The 13,676-nt window shown below is 42.1% G+C and overlaps 1 long non-coding RNA gene across 1 annotated transcript; it reads left to right on the top strand.

Moving 5' to 3' along the window:
- Positions 1–9,072: 9,072 nt before the first annotated feature.
- On the top strand, positions 9,073–13,248 carry LOC309704596. Its single transcript, XR_014276296.1, has 3 exons — positions 9,073–9,379; positions 10,067–10,173; positions 13,164–13,248. It is a non-coding gene; the product is annotated as an uncharacterized lncRNA (long non-coding RNA).
- Positions 13,249–13,676: the final 428 nt, after the last annotated feature.

The following is a 13,676-nucleotide window of genomic DNA, read 5'->3' as shown; positions in this document are numbered from 1 at the left end:
AAGACCAGAGAAGAAGAAGAAAAAGAGGCTGTCACTGGGACAAAAAGGAAAGACTAGACGTGCTGGAAGTTCTGGATACTAAACATTTAGTTCTGCTAAAACGAGCTGCTTGGTGCAGATTAGCATCATGCTGCTGAAATTCTACAGGATGCTATTTGTGTCAAAATAACAAAAAGTCAAATTTAGTTCAATATTTCTATTTCTGTTCAGAATTTTACAGAAACATTTATTGCATGTTATCATTTGCCATCCTGAGAAGTTATAAAATAATTTGTATATAAATTAAATCATTGCACTCTGGTTCACTTTTCTCACCAAAAATGATGAAACTGAAAAGTGACCCAGGAGCAAAATCTTGATCACTGATAGAAAGGTGGGAAAATTGTAACCAAATGCTTCATAAATGCATCTTCCAGCCTCCATTCTGCACACTTTCAATATTAATAGTTACTTACATGCATTTCAAAGACAAGAGCAAATGTGCGCACATCCAAGCAAACTCTATTTATGTGCTAGACCAAAGAAACGATATGTTCCTACAAAACCGGGAAACATCTGCGGACTAGTTTTTAATTCTTGTTTCTGATCTGCAGCTACTGGCAGAGAAAAAACGCTTTTGTGTAAATTTTTTAAGAATGAAATTGGTACATGGAGCAAAACAGCATCAACACCTTTCCCCCTTTTTTCTTTTATTTTGACACAAATTTATTATCCTAAATGTCTCTAAGTGGCATCTTATAAGCTTCAAATGTGTAAAGTTAGAAGTGTATAAGTGTTAGTGTTGATTTGTAATTACTGAAAGCATCTGCTGACCTTTAGAAAACAGGAGACCAGCGTCTTATATTTTCATGCCAGCAATTAAATGAAGTGATGTTGATGTTATATAATCAATCCCACAGGTGTCCCCTTCAATTAAAGTCATCAACTTTGGAGCTGTGGTTGTGTGAGAAGTTATAAGTGTTAAATAAGCCGCTTAATTACTCTGAGACATAAATACTTTAAGCTAAAGCATCTAGAGAATTTATGCCACTCGTTAAGCCGTGTTTATTTTAATAGGTGTTAACATGCTATGGTATTAATGTGAGAATCGATGAACTTTTATATATCTGCACTGGTGAAGTGCACTCTGTTACTCGCCCTGTCCCTCCTGGGCCTGGAAAACAAGCAAATTGATGCAAAAAACAATACATTTTTTAACCATTTATAAGAAAACACAAAGCTGTTACTTTCCAGAGTGCTTGCTTCTGTCATATTTCTGCCCTAAACCTAACATGGTGGGGAGTGTATGCCTGTTATTCTTTCAGAGGAACAGCTAAACACTCGTAGCTACAGTCTACATCGAATGCAGTACCTTCGAGCCTATTTCACGGCTCTTGGCTCTCATCTTGTTGGCCAGAGATTCGGCCATGTCAGCTCTCTCCTCGGCCTCCTCCAGCTCATGCTGAACCTTCCTGAATCTGGCCATGTGCACATTGGCCTGCTCCTCCTGGGGAACAATTGTTTTCAGTGTGATGGCGCTCTGACACTTCACTGTATCTCTGAATATATTTGTGCCGACAGTGATTCATTCACAGCTTCTTCAGCTTGTCGCTTGTAGGTTTTCATCTTGCTCTGGAGTTTGTCCACCAAATCCTGCAGCCGAATGTTGTTTTTCTTGTCTTCCTCGGACTGAAAACACAAGATGAACATCTCTTACAAACAGGAGAGACAAGAAAAGACAAATATCCATTCTCATTTTCTTAACTGCTAAAAACACCAGCTAATTTTACCTGATAGGTTAACTCTTTGATTTTCCTCTCATATTTTCGGACTCCTTTGATGGCCTCAGTGGAACGTTTTTGCTCGGCTTCAAGCTCGTTCTCCAGCTCGCGGACCTGGAGACGTAAGGAAGTAGATTTTAATGTTACAGTGAGCTTTCAGTTTTCTATAGGGCTTTGATTTAACTGAAAATGTGTAAAAATGTTTGCAACCAACTTTAACAGCACAGTTTTCATGCTCAGTACACTCATGTGAAAACAAAAGTGTATCCTTTTTAAAGTCGGAGGTTTTCCATGTCAGGACATAAAAAATGTAAATGAATTAAATACAACCTCAGATGCACAGCAGCACGTGAAATATTACACCGTGTCGTAACTAATGAAAGCAAAGACGCAACGATTCACATGATTCAGCAGCTGTTTGACTCTCCTTCAGCAGCAACAACTTGGTCAGTCCCTCAATTTGCTGTGGAGGAATTTTAGCCCACTCTTCTTTAAAATGTTGCTTCAGTTCATTGAATTTTACAGCACTGGTTCATGCACCGCTGTCTGAAGGTCCCATCACAGCAACTCGGTCAGGTTTAGGTCTGAACTGGGTCATTGCACCACTTTGATTCTTCAGCTGTTCTGTTGGAGATTTGCTGCTGCTGTACTTGGACCATTGCCCTGTTTCATTAGGACAATGAACTCCTCTTTGTACCAATGTGTTGACTCTAGAACACTTTGGTATAAAGAGGAGTTCATGATCACCTCAATGACTGCAAGGTGCCCAAATCAACAGCCTTCCACTCCCGTGCTAAAAGCTGCTATGGGGTGTTTGGTTTTGTGCACTATGGTCAAACGTCTCCATTTTAGTCTCACCGGTCCAAAGGACATTGTTCCCGAAGTCTTCTAGTTTGTTCAGCTGCACGTTTGCAAACCTAAACCACGCTTCCCTGCTCTTTTTAGACAGATGAGGGTTTCTCGTGGGAACCCTTCCAGACAAATACAGTCACAAACATTTAGCATGCTAACTGATGCCCATAGAGTCTGCAACGAAGCTCGTGGATTGTTAAAATGTAATTTCATAGCCATACACACCCTAGCCTCCAATTTCTGAAGCTGCTTCTTTCCACCCTTCATGGCCAAGTTTTCAGCCTCATCCAATCGGTGCTGAAGGTCTTTCACCGTCACCTCCAGGTTCTTCTTCATCCTCTCCAGGTGAGCGCTGGTGTCCTGCTCTTTTTTCAGCTCTTCCGCCATCATGGCAGCCTAGAGACACCGAACCATGAGCACATCACATCTTTATGATAATCAAACGTGTGATAACTCAAATAAAAGCCCTGTAAGAGCGTCATACATCAGTAATGGCTTTCTTAGCCTTCTCCTCGGCATTCCTGGCCTCTTGAACGGCTTCTTCTATTTCACAGTGAAGCTGAGTTACATCCGCCTCAAGCTTCTTCTTGGTGTTTAGAAGGCTTGTGTTCTGGAAAAGATAATTAAAAAAAGACTGTGACCTGTAAATCCCGCAGGTCAGAATGGGTTGTTGAACAGGTGAGCAGCCTACCTGAGAATGCAGAAGTCCCGCGCGCTCGCTGGCATCGATCAGTTCCTGTTCAGCCACTTTTCGACTGCGCTCCGTCTGCTCCACAGCAGCTCGAAGCTCTTCGATCTCGGCCTGCATCAAGGCCGTTCTGCGCTCCATCATGGCTACTTGTTCCTTCATATCTTCCTGTCCTCTCACAGATTCATCCAGGTGGATTTGGGCATCCTGGAAATGCATTCAGGTGAGCGTCCAGTTAATTTGTCTTTGCCCACCTGAGAGATCTCACTGACCAACACTTGTCTAACTTGAGCATCAGGTCACAATTTACAGTGTATGGAACAGCTTGGTCATCAGCTTGGTTATAACTTAAGCTAATTTAGCTTCCTATTCGTATGAGGCAGGTTCCTATGTGAACTAAACTGATATTCAGGTTCGGTAACATAAACATTTAGTGGCAGCAGTCTTCCAGCTGGGTGTCTTTAAATCAAAAAAGCGATAACCAAAGGAGCTCGAGTGAAACATGTTAACATTTGTATTTCATGTTAATCCGAGAAAGAATTATTTTGGGCTTTTGTCACTTTTATTAGGTTTTGTTTGTATTAAAAGGTGACAGAGAGAGAGGGTCTCGAATCGAATCTGGGTTTCTTCATTTGGCCTACTTCACTGTTGAGCTAAAATTGTGCCCTGGTCTAATTTTTGGCTCTTCAAGCTTCAGCCACACAGGCCTAGAGACCCGTCGGCAACCTTCTGGAAACCTCCGGTTGCTAGGGAGAAATGTTCATTCTCAGACTGGTGAGTGGCTGCTTGAGGTGAAACTGGTTGCTAAGAGGATGCTGCAGCAAAAATGTCTGATTGCTGCGGCTGCCTGCAGTTTGCATGGAACTTATATGCAAAGACTCTTGTTACTCCACTCTTATCTTCCAAACCTGTCTCTATTTTGCTTTTGCAAACACGCTTTCAGTATTTCAGCCAGTTCTTAAAGTTTTGCATGAAAAAAAAAACCCTTTCGTGAATGTTATAAAAGTATTAATGTGTGGTTGTACCTTGAGTTGCCCCTGAATGTTCCTCAGGTGTTTCTGAGCCTCGGCTGCCTGCCTGTTAGCATGGTTCAGCTGGATCTCCATCTCGTTCAGGTCTCCCTCCATCTTCTTCTTCACCCTCAGAGCGTCGTTCCTGCTGCGGACCTCGGCGTCCAGAGTGGCCTGCATGGACTCCAACACTCTCTGATGGTTCCTCTTCATCTGGTCGATCTCCTCGTCTTTCTCCGCTGATTTCCGGTCGACTTCAGCCTTCATCTGGTTCAGCTCCATCTGTGCATGCAGGATCTTCGACTCCTCCTGCTCCAGGGAAGCCTTAAAAACATTTCGGTTGCGTTTCACACTGTAATGGTAAGAATGCAGTATTTTTCTGATTTTCCTCACTTCCTTTTGAGTTATACCTCAGCTTCTTCCAGCGCAGCCTGCATGTCATATTTCTCCGTTTCCACCTGCTTCTTGAATTTGTCGAGCTCGTGAATCGTCTTTCCGCTCTCCCCAAGTTGTTCTGTTAAGTCTGAGATCTCCTCTATGTGTTGGAAAATCAGAATTGCAAGAAATTTCCAAAAAACTCTTTTAAAGTTGTTGATCCACACAAAACATTCTGATCTGACTCACGCTGCAGGTTTTTATTCTCCCTCTTCACCGTCTCCAGATGATCCAAAGCTTCCTCATATGAGTTCTTCAGTTTGAAGAGCTCGGTGCTCAGAGATCGACTCTCTTTCTGAGTTCCCTCGAGCTCAGCCTGAGACTCCTCGTACTTCTGCTTCCACTCAGCCAGAATCTGAGCTCAGGGAGACATTCGCTGGTCAGAATGAATGCTGTAATATGTGTGTGATAATTAATATAATAAATACATAATACCTTGTCAAAGTTTCTCTGCTTCTTGTCTAGTGTAGCAGCTAAGCTGTTGGATCGTTCCACATCCACCATCAGGTCCTCCATTTCATTCTGAAGCCGTTGTTTAGTTTTCTCCAGAGAGGCGCACTTTGAGTTCACCGCCTCGATTTGTTCTTCAGCCTCTTGCAGACGCTGGGCAAGCTTTTTCCTGTCAGAAGTAAAACCGCTTGTTTCAAATCAAAAAGTCTTAGTGTTTCTTTTGTGTGTTGTGTTGTGTTTTAGGACACATATTTTTCAGCCTTTATTTAACAAGGAAGCAAACTACTGGAGATTATGAATGTCATCTGTGAGAGGGCCCTAGATATCACAAGGTTAGGCAGCATTAACTAAGAAATCAAAGCTCCCAGAGAAACTCCGGGTTCAAATCCAGGACCCTCCTCTGTGAAGATAAAGATGGCGAGAGGCCATCCAGCCATGAGCACGGTATAATTCTTCCTCAGCACTTTCAACACCTCCATACTTTTGTCTCATGTAGACTAGACTCACTAACTTTACTGCAACCAATCAAATATTAGCAGCTGTTCCAAAATGCTGCAGCCCAGACTTTACCTTAAAGCTCCAGTTTTAGTCTCACTCACTTCTCACCTTTGTATTAAAATAGGTTTTCTTCTTTTTCTTTTTTTAACTATTTTTTAATCTTCCTAATCCTTTACCTCAAGTGAAGGAGCGACGTCAAATATTAATCCTAGCCTCATATTTCTACAGGAATTGGCCCATCGGCTTGGTGAGGATAATGGAAGGTTTTATGGGGTCATGTATGATTTTTTAACATTTTGATTTTATTGTAATTTTCCATTTCTAATTGTAATAATTTACAGTGAAACACATCTAACAGGTCTTTCAGCCTTTTCCCTGAAAAATGATTGAAAACCACAATTAATCACATGAGAACATTTTAGAAAACCTGTCATGGATGGAGGAAACGTTACAGTTTTTTCCTTTCTTGTTAATGATGATGTGGAAAATTAAGTGTTGTGCTTTGTTGGAAACAAAAATAAATTATGAATACCGTAGTAATGTGCATTTACTTGTTTACTCATTATTATATCAAAGTGCTTAAAACTGAGCGATATTTAGTCAAAGCCTGATGCACTGATCCGTTCTCGTTGTTTAATTACTTTGCCTCCTCGAGCTCTTCGGTGCGTTGGATGGCATCAGTCTCATATTTGTTCCTCCAGAGGGCCACCTCCGAGTTTGCCTTAGACAAACAGCGCTGCAGCTCGGCTTTGGCCTCCTGCTCCTCCTCGTACTGCTCCCGAAGGAGATCGCAGTCGTGACGAGCTGACTGCAGACTGTGAGCCAGGGCGTTTTTTGCCTGCAGAGGAACACATCAATATGAAACACCGTGCGTGAAAAGAGTAAAGTAAACCAGCTGTTTGCAGGTGTGGGCGCTGATTACCTTCATTTCCTCCTCTATCATTCGTTTCAACTCATCAATCTGTGTTGTGAATCCCTGTTTGCCTCTTGTCAGTTGGGAGATGAGACTTTCTCTCTCTTCCATTTGTCGGGATAATTCGGCTACAGCAGCCAAAGGAGAGAAGAACACTTTTTAATTAAGGCTCTGTCATTTTATCGACTCCAATAAAAGGAGGAATTACCGTTCTCAGTCTGAAAGCGGGCTCTCTGATTGCTAAGGTCAGAGATTTGCCGCATGTTTTCATCGTTTTTAGTTTTCAGCTCCATGAGTTGATCTTCGAGTGAGCGACACATCTTCTCCAGGTTGACCTGTGAGAATATAAATGAACACAAATGAGATATTCAAGCTGTTAAAACTGTTCCTCTTGTCACACTAAAACTAATTAAGATGGACTTATAGTATGCTTTATTATTTTCTTCTTATATATTCTTAAAAGCACAGTTTTAACTCAAGGTCAGGCTTCAGGGTGCCCTAAATGTTCTGTTTCAGGGAGGTTTTTTCTACTTTTCTTCTCTATCCGGTCGTTAAGTCTGACGTCACTAGCCGTGTCTGGGCCTAAACTCCGCTGCAGGTCCATATATATATATATATATATTTTTTTTTACTATTTAATTTGTAAAAATGTGTATACACACACACACACACACACATAGGAAAATATTTAGTATACACATCCAGAAATGCATACACTATTATATATTGTACATATATTTATTAGTTTCAGGTTGGCCATTCTTGTATTTTGCTCGTTTGTGTTGTTGTGTTTGCACATCTCTGTTGCTTGTGGGGCTCGCACACAAGAATTTCACTCGCATGTGCTGTGCCAGTGTGCCTGCACATGTGATGTGACAATAAAAGTGATTTGATTTGATTTGATATATCAAACGATCACTATGGCATTACTGAGAGTTGAAAAACTGTCTAAAGTCTTTCATCTTTAATAAAATGATCAGCGTTCTGCTCTACCAGGTGTAACAATTGAGTTTAACATCCAGGCATCCATGAAAACGGAATTTATGACATTTAACAGAGTTAAAAGTTAGCAGGGAGTTAGCTCGCTAGCTTCTATCTAAATACAATATAGCATGTCCTGACTGCGGGGTTTTGGAAACAAATTAAAACGTACAGCTCTGTTATCACTTCCAACATAAATGAAGACAGAAAACTAAACAGCAGTGACGTTTGTAGGGTTACTGAAGTTTGGCTAGCTGGTATATAATGATGTGCTACGTGACCGCTAGCGACACAGCTATGTTAGCATAATATAAACAAGCTAACTTTTTTTCTCACTCGATAAAAGTTAACGTGAGTGTTCTCGGTGGTCAGGAACTAGGGTTGCCAACCGTCCCTTAAAAAACGGAATCGTCCCATATTTAGAAACAAAAGTACACGTCCCGTATTGAGCTAATAAGGGACGCACTTTGTCCCGTAATCCAGTGAGAATCAAAAGTAGTCTATAACTTTTAATGGAATTAACGCTTTGTTTGAAAACACAATTCCCAGCCCCTCTCCTGCTTTGTGACCAATGAGCTGACAGCACACTTATGACAATTCGAGTATGACAATTCAGATTACCGCTCATCTCATTGGTCGAGGAAAGGTCGCTTGCGGAGAAAATACCGGAAGACAACAGATGACCATAACAAGAAGCATGGCCAACAGGGGAACAAACGCCGTCACTGCGGTGCAAGTCTCGGACGACAGTACACCTAAAGCTGGGCAGACACTGTGCGATTTTTTCAGTCACGTTATTCAGCTCCTGCTCAAACTGCACGATTGACTCGCAGGGGTTAGAAGTTGGTAGGTCACGATGCAGGTCTCACACTATACGGCCCGATGCTCTGATGCGACCTGAGTGCTCACACTGTGCCTCCATAAAATGAAGGTTATAACAGAAAATCTGTTGCTCGCTCTCCCTCTGTCTTTCACTCACACAGACACGCCACCATCAACTTTGCTAAATTGCTAATGAAAAACATTGATCAGGCAGCTGTGATTAAGCAGCAGTGTAAATCCAACTATTTTCACGGTTGTTGTGGTCGTGATCATTTTGTGAGGCCACATCGAAAAGGCTCGGATGAGCTTTCCAAAGTTCTACAAGTTGTGCCTCCATCGCTTGTGTCCAGATCACACGCCGCACAGCCGAGCTGCGCCGTCTTTTTCACCGACGTTTACCTGTTTGCGCGTGAGCAGTGTGAGCGGCTCACGAGCGATTGATGATCGGGAGCTGCTCGAGGTGTTAATCGCTTCTCGTTACCCCACGTATACTACACGACGCACGATGAAGGCCAAAATCGGGCCGATCACCAAATCGGTCGCACGACTCATAAATCGTCTCAAAATGGGCCAAAAATCGCACAGTGTAAGCCCAGCATTAGAGCAGCAATGTTTGTTCGCCCAGAGAAAGAAAAAAAAAGGCTGCGAAAGATAAGATAAGATAAGATAACCTTTATTAGTCCCACACGTGGGAAATTTGTTTTGTCACAGCAGGAAGTGGACAGTGCAAAAGTTATGACGCAAAAATTAGAATACAATAAGAATAAATACAGGGAGGAATGGGAAAAGGAAACCACTGGGCTGGGAACATGCACGATAACACCTATAAAGCGCACTGCACTGTGTGCCGGCGCACTTTTTCCATAGGCATGCTTCTAGTGGTGGGCACATGAAGAACATGAGGGGCGTGAAAGCTCGGGGAACCCTTAACCATTTTTTTGTCCACCAGGCCACGGCAGAAGCAGATATGGTATGTAAACACTGGTTTATTTTTTAAACCCTCTGGTTAAGGTTAATATGGGCATGTGCGGTGAATATCAGGGCTATGTGGCCAGAAGTGTGATAATATAATTTATTTTGTGTAATAAACAACTGCAAGGATAGATGATTACAACAAATAGATCACTAATACATAAAAGTAATACATAGATTAATAATGATGATGAGTTAAGGTGCGTAATCATGGGAACAAGCGGGTTTACAAACAGGAGCAGCTGATTAGCATTAGAAAAGCTGAAATAATACCTCAACTGAAGCCAATTGTACTAAATGCACTATATGTGCACTGTTACAAGAATATTTTTCGTTCTATTGCTTTCTATTAATTTATATAATTTTAAGTTAAGCAGGGCAGAGTTCTTTTAAAGAAAGATTTACTTATATTCTCAAAAGTTAAGCATGACAGGCTTCTGTTTAAGAAGGAGACCTGTTTTACTGTGTTAATGTTGTCATTTTGAGCTAAAAATAAATGGCTAAATGATCATTTGTTTCCCATATGGTCATATCACAAAGAATATGCATCTGCTTAAATCAAATTCAAGTCAAATGGTTAAAAAAATAATTTCACACACAAAAAAAAGAGCTACCACACTGGGAAGGGTGAAGACAACTGGGTTGCCCGGCCCTGGCCACGAGGTGTCCCTTATTTATTTTTCAGGGAGTTGGCAACCCTATCAGGAACAAATGTAATCTCATGGCAGGATGCTGTAAAAGGACCAAACTTCAGCCAGGAGAACAACTGAGATAATCCATCCACAATACGAGGTTAGTCATTCATATACTGCTGCATGGGCTGGGCTGTAGTTACATCCTAAGGTTTTAAAAACTGAGCTTAAATAAATGATTAGCGGTAATAAAAGCCGAGGGAGGTCAACAGTGATCACTGACTGTTTTAGGAGCTTTTTGAGATCAAATAGAAGAAAATACAAAACATTAAACATGTTAACAACACAAAAGCCATATTAAACGCAGACTACTTTAGGCCCGGAAGTAGGATTCGTCACATCATCACTTAACGACCGGATATGATGTTGACGAGACTGAATATACCTAACATGATATTCTCAGAAGCTCCACCCGCCTGCCATGATTGAAGCATAAGAATAAGGCGAATAAGCAAAATATCCTCAAAACTGTGGCTGAACTACTTGAGCAAAGCCTAAGGATGAAAAAGTGGAGTTCCGCAACATCACCTTTGCTTTTGCAACAGTTTCCATATTGCTGGCCAGATCATCAATCTCCATCTTCAGTTCACTCTTCTCCTTCTCCAGCTTCTGCTTGATTCGTTGGAGGTTGTCGATCTGCTCACCCAGCTCAGCCATGCTGTCTGCCTGCTTTTTGCGTAAAGCCGCTGTCGTGGCCTCATGGTGCAGCGTGGACTCCTCCAGGTCGCGCCGCAGTTTGAGGAACTCAGCCTCGTGCTTCTTGTTCATCTCGATCTGGGCGGCGGTAGCTCCTCCGGCCTCCTCCAGCCTCTCGCTGATCTCATCGAGCTCCCTGGCGAGGTCAGACCTCTGCTTCTCGATCTTGGCTCGGACCGCCCGCTCGGCCTCAACTTCTTCCTCCAATTCTTCAATGCGAGCCTGAAAGCAGAAAAACACAACACACGATATCACCGAGACTTAAACAGGTCATTTCTAACAGTGTTATTAATTTATGGTCTAACTCTGAACTTCATACATGGAGCTCCTTGATTTTCTTCTGGAGCTGGTTGTTTATAGCTTGCTCGTCCGAAATTTTGCTGAGCAGCTGGCTGTTTTCAAATTCCTTTCTGTGAAGATAAGAAGATATGAAGTATTTAATCAGTTCATTTCCACTTGAACACAAAACCACTGCAAAAGCTTACTTCTTAATTTTCTCCTCAGCTTGTTGTTTGTCATTTTCCAGGTCCATGAGGGATTCCTGCGTCAGCTTCAGATCCCCCTCGAGCTTCCGTTTAGCTCTTTCCAGGTCCATGCGGATCTTCTTTTCTTGCTCCAGTGAACCTTCAAGCTTTACAAGCAAATCGCACAAAGTTAATTGAGATATTTAGCGACACCAGGGTCTGAAAGTAGTCACACCAGCTCACGTCATCCACTTGCTGCTCCAGCTTAGACTTGGCTTTGGTCAGAGTGTTGACTTTGTCCTCCTCTGCTTGAAGGTCATCCAGTGTTTGCTGATGAGCCTCTTGGAGAGCTTTCTTCTCCTTGTTGAGTTTGGTCATGTTTTCATCCTGACCAGCCAGCTCCTCCATCAGGTTTTTAACCTGCAATAGGTCATAGGTCACCGCTATGAACATCAGAGTACAAACAGAAAATAATCCTAGAGCACACAATGAGTGAGTCCTCCTAGACTGAAACAGTAGATGGATTTTTGTCACATGACTTTGTTAATAGAGCACTAATAGAGGGTGAAGGACGGGCATTAACTTCTTGGTCTAAAACACTGCATACATTTAAATGGCCACCAGGGGGCGATATCTGTGAAACTACACTTCAGCTCTGTACTTTCCTGATGACTTCCTGTGTTCAGTCTTGCACTTTGAGTTATATTGAATAAAAGTCAAATATATAACATTTGTCGCAGCGGTCCTTTGATGAATAAAGGTAAATATGTCTCACTAAACTAAAGTAATGTCTCTGTTCCCATTTTGCCGCTTTGGACTGAATCCGGGCTTCAGATTAGATCTAAGATGTTCACGAGGTTGTGAGACTTGCTGGTAGAAGATCTTGGGACCTAAAAAGCAGCTGTAAACATGCGAACATTATCATTTAGCTCTTAGCAATCGTGGTGTCTAAGTGCATAGAGCTGCGACAAGGCAGCCCCTTGTTGTTTTTGGTAATCTTGATCTATATAAAAGCAGAAAAGGCAAGGTGAAAAGCATTTTACTGATACCACTCATGTATTTGTGCAGATTGTGCAAAATAAATCCACCAACTTGATGGTTTCTACATGAACTGCCATTAAGTTTGATCAGGTTGATCGACATCAACAATGACAACGCTTCATGTAGAACAATTCACAGAAGATTTTTCCTCCCTATCACCAAAACTAAAACGTCCATTAAAAATCACAAACCTTGTTTTCGGTAGCATGTTTCTCCTTCTCAACTTTAGCCAGCGTGAGCTCCAGGTCATCGATGTCTTTTTTAAGCTCAGAAGATTCGTCTTCGAGCTTCCGCTTCTTGGCGGTCAACTCTGCGTTCATCTCCTCTTCGTCCTCCAGCCTCTCCGACACCTCTTTGAGTTTGGCCTCCAGTTGAATTTTGCTTTTGATCAAACCTTCGCATCTCTCCTCTGCATCACAAAGATTTTCAGAGTCCTGAGAAAATGAAATGATATACCAGCATTAAAAACGAGTGCGTGAACTCTGATTTGACTGACTGGATGTTATTTGACACTTACAGCTTGTACTTGCAGGAGGAGGTTATTTTTCTCCTGCAACAGAGAAACCATTTTCTCTTCGAGCTCCTTTCTCTTGGCCTCTGACTTTGCCAGATCGTCTTTACACTTGATGAAGTCTTCTTTCATTGTTGCCATCTCCTTTTCAGTTGCTGCGCTTTTTAGAAGTGGCTTTATTTTAAAGAACAGCTTCATCCATGGCCAGTGTTTGACATTCATGAACGAGCGCAGGTTATACTGGAGAATCCAGATGCAGTCTCTGAAAAACATACAGTTTTTATTCCCTGCAGTGGTTGTTTTTTAGGATTACTGAGGAGTATTTGTAATGATGGGCCACCTTTGTGCTATTAAATTGTTGAATTCTTTTCTCATCAGATAGCCACGACACAGAGCTTGAGTCTGGGTCACAAGAGAGGCCAGCTTTTCATCTCGCAGCTCCTCTAGAGTGCCGAGTAAGCCAGCTTTAAAGAATACCTGCAAACATTATGGCGTATGAACAGATCAGTTTGTACCTAAAAGCTTTTAGAACTTCACAGCACTCTGGACAAATACCTTTGTGGTACCAAACCGGTACTGTGTGTGGTCAATGTCAATCGAACCAAGAAGCTTCTCAGAAGCCTTCTTTCCATCGATGAACTGTCCCTCTGGGATGGCACTGGCATTCAGGATTCTGTATCTGTTGGATGTGGATAAATGGGAGCAATCATAAACACTAATGATTTAGTTAAATGCTCATTATTAGCTGTTTTTGAATTGTAATCAGTGCCAACCGCTGCTTAAAATCGGCATAAAGGATCCTGCTGGGGAATCCTTTCCTGCAGATCCTGATGCCCTCCAGCACACCGTTACAGCGCAGCTGGTGAATGACCAAGTGGTTGTCCATTACAC

Source organism: Aulonocara stuartgranti (assembly GCF_965226115.1).
Source record: "Aulonocara stuartgranti genome assembly, chromosome: 4".
In the NCBI taxonomy this organism is placed as follows: domain Eukaryota; kingdom Metazoa; phylum Chordata; class Actinopteri; order Cichliformes; family Cichlidae; genus Aulonocara; species Aulonocara stuartgranti.
Note: the sequence above shows the minus strand (reverse complement) of the source record. Positions and strands in the feature narration are given on the sequence as shown.